Here is a 7,233-nt window from a genome sequence, read left to right on the forward strand (position 1 = left end):
GGGACTGGCCTTCTGCAAACCCTACGAAACTTTATGGCGAGTGACTTCATCAGCGTACCTCCCTCCTTGACGCGCAAGCTGCTCGGTGCTGACTTGCGGCCCGAGTGCAGTTTGGCGCTACTGCGGACAGTGAACGCCTTGAAGAAGTTGGAGCCATGGGCATTGAGACGTAAGTAATTTTTCTTCCTATTCCGAATATTTCCTGGAAATGAACAACTAGTTCCTATGGCTTATGTGTTTTCGTTGTGCAGTTCAAACTCGATCTAACGAAACCCGATTTTACGAATTTCCCGATCTAACGAAGAAATTTACATTACCCGGTAACTACCCATGGGATTCAATGTTGTCATCAATAGGAATTAACGAAGCTGTCATGGCACTAAACTCCATTTAACGAAGTTTTTCCGAAAATAAATGAGCTAAAAATGCAGTCATTTCATTATTTTCGAAGCAGACCGGTTTTTCATCGGGCGTGCGCTGTAGTGTTATCGCAGTAAAACATCTAGCCGTCATACTCGACCCTTTAGTTTTACTTTGACGAGGCTGCACGAGGAGCCCATGCAAGGCACGACCGAATCAATAGTCGGTAGCGCTTTCACGCAGTGTGTCGGAACGGAACGAAAACCAAAAACGAAAAACAAAAAAAAACGATATTTTTGACCGGAACGAAAATGTAACCGAAGCTTTATCTATTATTTCGTTCCGAAGTGAAAGGGAAATTTTTTTATCGTTTTTCGGTTCACGGGGAAACTTGGCCATCTGGAACAACCAAGGTCATGCAACGTGAGCAGTAATGCATATCTCAGGGCATAGTATTAGCGCGTACCTCAGGCAAGAATTTCCAAGTAAAGATGTGTTGAAATTGTGCGAAAAACGAAAACAGTGGCAACCAGTAACGCAAGTGGACCTTCGTGTGCCTGTCACGCAGGCCAACGTGGAGAGGGCATTCTCGGCGTTGAAGTTTGTTTTTTTATCAGAACAGCGGTCTCGCACAACAGAGAGTACACTCGATGACGTGCTGCTTCTGAAATCGTGCTCACTCCCTTGACACAAAGCATTGTGCTTGCTCAAAATATTCGTAATTGACTTTTGAGAAAATAATTACTATGACTTTGAAGGGTACTCTGTTTGTGCTAGTTGGCAGGAATTTGTGGTATCGTTACTTCCGCTCTGAAGAACGTGGGAATAACGTGTCTTACTCCTGTCCCACTTTCCTAAGAGGAGCGCAAGTAATTATACCACAAATCCTGCGTTTTTTATCGTTCCTTTAACTTCCAATTTTTGCACACAAATAAAAACCGTTATGAACCGTTACGGAACATATTTTTTTGTTCGGGAACGGAAACGAAACTTTTTGCGGTGGAACGAAACTAAAACCAAAAAGAAAAACATTTCGTTCCGACACCCTGCTTTCACGTACCAAATTGCGCTAGGGCTGGTGGCGGTTTGTTGTCCTTGTAAATGCTTTCGCAGGAAAACGGTGGTTGCTTTCGTGATTTAACGTTTTATGCTAAAGATGGCACAGATCGCTGCTGATCGTCTCCTCCCAACTTGCTGTGCGTGCTTCCACAATCAGTGCGTTCGTTCTCCCCGTCCTTGCACATCGGCAGTTTGCCATATAGCTTCACTTGACCGTCCGCCTCGCCTGTATCGCCTGGACATTGGAAGCTGCCCGGGGTGCCCTCGCGAACTCTTTGGACTCGCGGGTGTCTGCTGGTGGTAAATAAAATGCCGTTGTAGCCTTCTGGAGCCGCTACGTTACAATTATAGATACTGAATGATCGAAAGATCTCTTTCTCGATTTTACGAACTTCCCGGTTTAACGAACGAAAGATGGAGAATCTTAAAAGCTCGTTTCTCTCTGCTAGACACGACAGCAATTAGAACTAACAGACAAGAAAGCCAAGGAAAGTGTAGGGGATGTCATTTGTAGTAGTTAAAATGCGAAGATAGTAAGGCGGACGAAAAGATAACTTGCCGCCGGCAGGGACCGAACCTGCGACTTTCGAATAACGCGTCCGATGCTCTACCACTGAGCTACGGCGCCCAACACCTGCGGTCGCGTATACGTGTATTAAAGAAGATGGTCTTTCTTGGGATACTTAAACGGAGAAATTTTGGTCTGTCTTTCTGTCTTTCTGTTTGTCGGCACGTCCCTCGATTCAACCACTCGGCCAAAATTGAACCACTTGCCCAAGGGCCAGCCATCTTGAACGGCTGACTAGGTTCATACTTGTGTACATTGTCGACCAAAAAGCAAACATTACGCATATCTGAGGCGCAACATCATTAGGTAAGCATTAGGTGGTGTGTTCCTTTAATAGAAAATGCATACATACGTAATTCTAAAGACCCTAGTTTCTTAAGCAGCGCTGAAAATGCGACTGCGCGTTAAACTTGACTTCCTCCGTGCCCTCTGCACGAGCTCATTGTTGTGTTTCGGTTTCGGTTCTGTATTGCACTGTACGAATGCCATGGGGCGCCGCTCTGGCATTCCTGTTTTAGCCAGGTGACGTGTAAATAAAAGAGTGTGTGGAGAGTACTCGTTGAGTGCGGAAGTTTCTTCTGCTTCAGCGCTTCGTGCCAAACCGCGTGTTCGGGCTGGCTGGCGTTCCCGCCGGTCGCGTTGGTCACCGCCGGTCTTCGCCTGCTGCTGCGCCGGGACTACCAGCCCGCAACACAGCACTCATGTTTCCCGACGTGTTGCCAGATGACGTTCATATCTCACGCAGCGCCTCTTCTATCGTCTTTAGACGACATTTGCAGCGAAGCACGCAGATACGCCGCCAATTTTTGAAGTACACGTCATATTGGCATCTTGTCTTTTTTTTTTGCAACTATAGCGCTCTAATTTCCTTCTATACGCTTTGCGCAGAGCACTCAGGAAATTATGTCACGGTTGGAGTGTCAGGACAATGCGCATGGGAATCACGTAATCGCTTCAGCGTAAACAACACGATCAGACAAGGACACGTTGACAAGACGTGCGCAAACTACCAGATGCTTTACTTCTCGTATTGCGAAAGAATACTTGGTACTATCGAGAACAACATGAGCGGGAACATGTGGGTACTTGGCAAATCGCCTCGAATCCCAATTCGATAGACACAAGGATGGTGCTGTAATAATAATAATAATAATAATAATAATAATAATAATAATAATAATAATAATAATAATAATAATAATAATAATAATAATAATAATAACGCTACGATAATGCGATAATTCTCAATTTTATTATGCGCACCGCTTTTATGAAGAAACGTTGGCGTTTATAGTGGAAAGGTTGGCGCTTTCCCGCAAACTGTTGTCGCTACAACCACAGGTCGGCTTTTACGGCACGCGCAACGTACGACACAGATTACGGCGACACACAAACACACAAGAATGGAAATACAGATTAAAACGAAGGCATAAACGCCTTGTCATCGCAAGCGGCCGGTGCCACGCAATGAGCTGCCGTATTGCATCAAAACTATAGCGGGTAGCGTTTTGTTTAGGACAGCGGCCTCCGCGAATTGCCCCACGTCTGACATGAGAATATATTTACCACGCGTTCGCGTGTTCCCGCTCACATTGCTACGGATAGTAGTACATTGGGAGCTGAACCGCGTGAGGGGATGAGGATGAGATTGTACCTTGCAGCATCACTTTCGCGCCTGCACCGTTACGAATACAGAAAAGTTCGGCCCGCAATGTCGATCGATGCTCCTTGAATTTCGTGGTTCTGTTTTGCCGTCTTGATACTGCATGGTTTAAAATGAGGAGAAAAGAAAAAAAAATCATAAACGATTACGATACTGCCTGCCTAATGCGAATTCTGAGCGCAGCTGTTTATGTGTTTTGATTTAGCGATAAGTTGAGGCGCTCCTGTTTCGCTAACCGGGAGACCGCGGAAGGCAGCGCGTGGGTGCGTCCCACAACGGCCGCCCCAGACATGCCTCCGTTCATGCAGCTTTTTTTAGGGGCGAAGCTCCTTAGGGTGTGGGTCGTTCCCTCCTATGTAGTAGTAGTAGTAGTATGTAGCCACCTCTACTTTATGAATTGCTCAATAGATGGCGTTGTGTGTCCGTACGTGATAGAGTCACTGGAAAATCAGAGTACCGCAAAGGTAGGCTGCACGCGGGCAACATTGGGCGGCGGCGGCCATTTCCCTTCCAGACCGTCCGGCGCGTTGCTAGCGTGTGTTGAGAAGTGACCGATCCTTTCGCCTCGGTGCCGTGTTACGCTCGGCGGAACGGCATTATGTGTGTGTGTTTCTTCAAGAGGATATTAGAAGTTATTTCGAGTCATCGACAGTTATGGATCGACTGCGCGGTTAGCGGTGTAACTAATGAAACGTGCGGCGAACGTTGCCATGTGCTCGCGAATTCGCTTCATGAAATCATCGGTCTCTTTTCGTGTCACGCCCGGGTGTGTTCGCTAGGTCCAGATCTGTAAACATAGTTGCATTAGCGCAGTGACATCGTGCGAGATGCCATTTACTTCGACATTTGGTGAATCTTGACTGTTTGCGCTAGATTTCCAGTCGGTGTTCAGGTTCACTGCACTCGAGAACGTTATCGAGCAACATCAAGAACATTCAACATTGCGTCCTTCGACTGATCGCTGACGCATACCTTGCTTCCGCACCATGCTTGCTGTTACACTGGTTGATATGTGTAATAGAAGTTGTGTGTGTACGCTAACTGGAAGTTACGCGCGACGTATTTATGTCTTGATTCGGAACGCCAGCAGCCGAACGCACGGGCGAATTGGCGTGCGGTAGGTAAGGTGCATCTTATCTTGCGATACGTAGAAAATAGGCCAATCAAAATGATTGACATCACTACTTAACTAATTGTTTCATTTACTATTTATTGTATCCTTAATATTCCCAACGTTGCAGTGCATTTGCAAATAATTTGCTGTGTTCCGACAAACAGATTTTTTTTTTGGCGTTGCCAGCGCGTAAACAGCAGGGGTTCGGTTTCTGCACTGCTGCACCTTTTTTTTTTTTTCATAATGCACTCTTAATAAAACTTCCTCGGCACGGCGCTTTATGTTCTTTTGATCAGAAATAGCACATCCCGGAAATTTTTAAAGCGCATGTTACTGCATCACAGTATAAATATCGCCATAGGGCTCGCATAAAATCGACTCTCGCAATGCGTGGGATCTGTTTTTTTTTTATTGCGATAGCAATTATATGGACAGTCTCGACTGGATTTTGCCGTCGCCGTCGTCATGCACCGTATATGTATAAGTATGTATATATATATATAAAAGCCCCAAAGACAAATAATTCAGAAAAATGCTTCCGAAGCGCGGAATCGAACCAGGGACCTCTTGCTCCGCAGCGAGTGGCGCTAGCCACTACGCCACGAAACGCAGATCCTCCACGTTGGTAACGGCGAGCGTTATATACACACCCTTTACCGCTGGACGGACTCAGAGACGGCTGCGCTTATAACCGTTTCTTCATTACCAGCGAGATGGCGTTAGGAGCGCGACAGGCGCGTTTAAAAGTCGTTGGCGAGCTCGCTCGCTTCTTCTTATACTTGCGCAGGGAGAACCTTGCCCTTCCGCTGTCTGCTCGCGCGGTTTTCTTGTGCTGAGGGGAAGAGGGATGTTTCACGCTTTCACCGTGATGTCCGCGCTCATGTTACGGAGCGTACGAAAGCCACTCGAGCTCAATGGACGCCGCTAAACGAACAAACAGAAGATGAGCGCGAACTATCAAGTGTCACAGCTCGACACTTGAAGCACGCTAGTTTCCTTCGCTGCTTCGGCCGCCTTTGCAACAGGAGCGCTGTTCAAACTGAGAATATCCATTGGCGAGCGTCCCTTCATATAGCATTAGTTTCTTGTTATCGCATTCATTGCTTCGGCCTTGCGGCGAAACTGTGACTTTTTTTTTTTTTTGCTGTGACCATTTCTCCCCCACTAAACAGTATTTTAGGGTTACGCTCGGCGCAATGCAGCATTGGCAACTTTTTTTTTGCAACTAATTTAAAAATACGCTTAATAACATTGCCTTATACCAAGTTTATCAACAGAGTTCCACGCTTCCGTTTTGCGCGATGGCAAAAAGTCGTGCCACAATTGCCTTCAAGGTATACCAGTAAACAGTTATTATTTTAATAAATCTTCAATTTCGCTCTCGTGCGTGACACGCTTATAACTCGAATAGCATGCGTAATCTGTTCAACAGATCGAAATATAAACAGCCGAGCAAATAGAATAGTATGTATAGTTTTCAATATCGCTGACCATAGCGAACCGAAAAGGTGAAGTATCCTGTCGCATGAGATCTTTTCCAGCAAAATTTGTGTAGTTCACTGCAAGAAGGTGTGTTCTTCGAGGGGGGCGAATTCATTCCGGCCAACTAAGCAGCCACGTATACAGAACGGCGCTCTTTGACATTAATTTTTCCCACACGGCATGCAAAAATAAACGAGATTCTCATTCGACTGCTGGTGAGTTACTCTCTGGCATCTGCATGCAGTGGCGTAGCCAGGGGGTGGCACACCGGAACCCGTGCCTCCCCGCCCCCCCCCCCCCCCTGCCGAATTTTTTTCCCGTGGCATACATAGCACGAAATACCACTCAACCACATCTGCTTGCCAGGCCCCCTTCAGATCAAGGATGTGCCCCCCTCTCCCGAAGCAGGCAGGCCCCCCCTCTCCCGAAAAAAAAATTTCTTACGCCCCTGTCTACATGACGCGTTTAAAAATGCGACGAAGTACTTCTAGGGACCGTGGTACTGCTAAATGTCCGGCTCCGCTCTGCATTGAACGCGCCTGCACCCAAAGCGTTTGGAAGGGATATGGCGGCGAGAGGTCACGTGATGCGAGTAAAGCGGGGGACAGACGGTCCGATTTTCCATGCGATCCGACGGCCGACGCGGCGGTGGGGGAGAGGGAATGGTGGCTGTACGATGCTATGAAAGGTCACCATTCCGGTTTCCCCTCCGCCGTGTCGGACGTCGAATCGCATGAAAAATCATACCGTCTGTCTCGCCCTTAAGCCAATCACGTCGGCGGCGGCACGCGGAAAACATGCGATACTCTGAAATTTTTCCAGTGACTCTAGTACGTGAAAGAGACGCCGAAGCGTGTCGTCAGGCTGCTACCTCTAGTTTATGAATTGCTCAATGAATGGCGTTGTGTGTATATGTCCTTGGAAATAATATCACTAGATGGTGTTAGTGGTTTTTCGTATACGTTGATGAATAAAGATGATAGATGG

The sequence above is a fragment of the Rhipicephalus sanguineus genome, chromosome 1, assembly GCF_013339695.2.
Source record: "Rhipicephalus sanguineus isolate Rsan-2018 chromosome 1, BIME_Rsan_1.4, whole genome shotgun sequence".
NCBI lineage: Eukaryota > Metazoa > Arthropoda > Arachnida > Ixodida > Ixodidae > Rhipicephalus > Rhipicephalus sanguineus.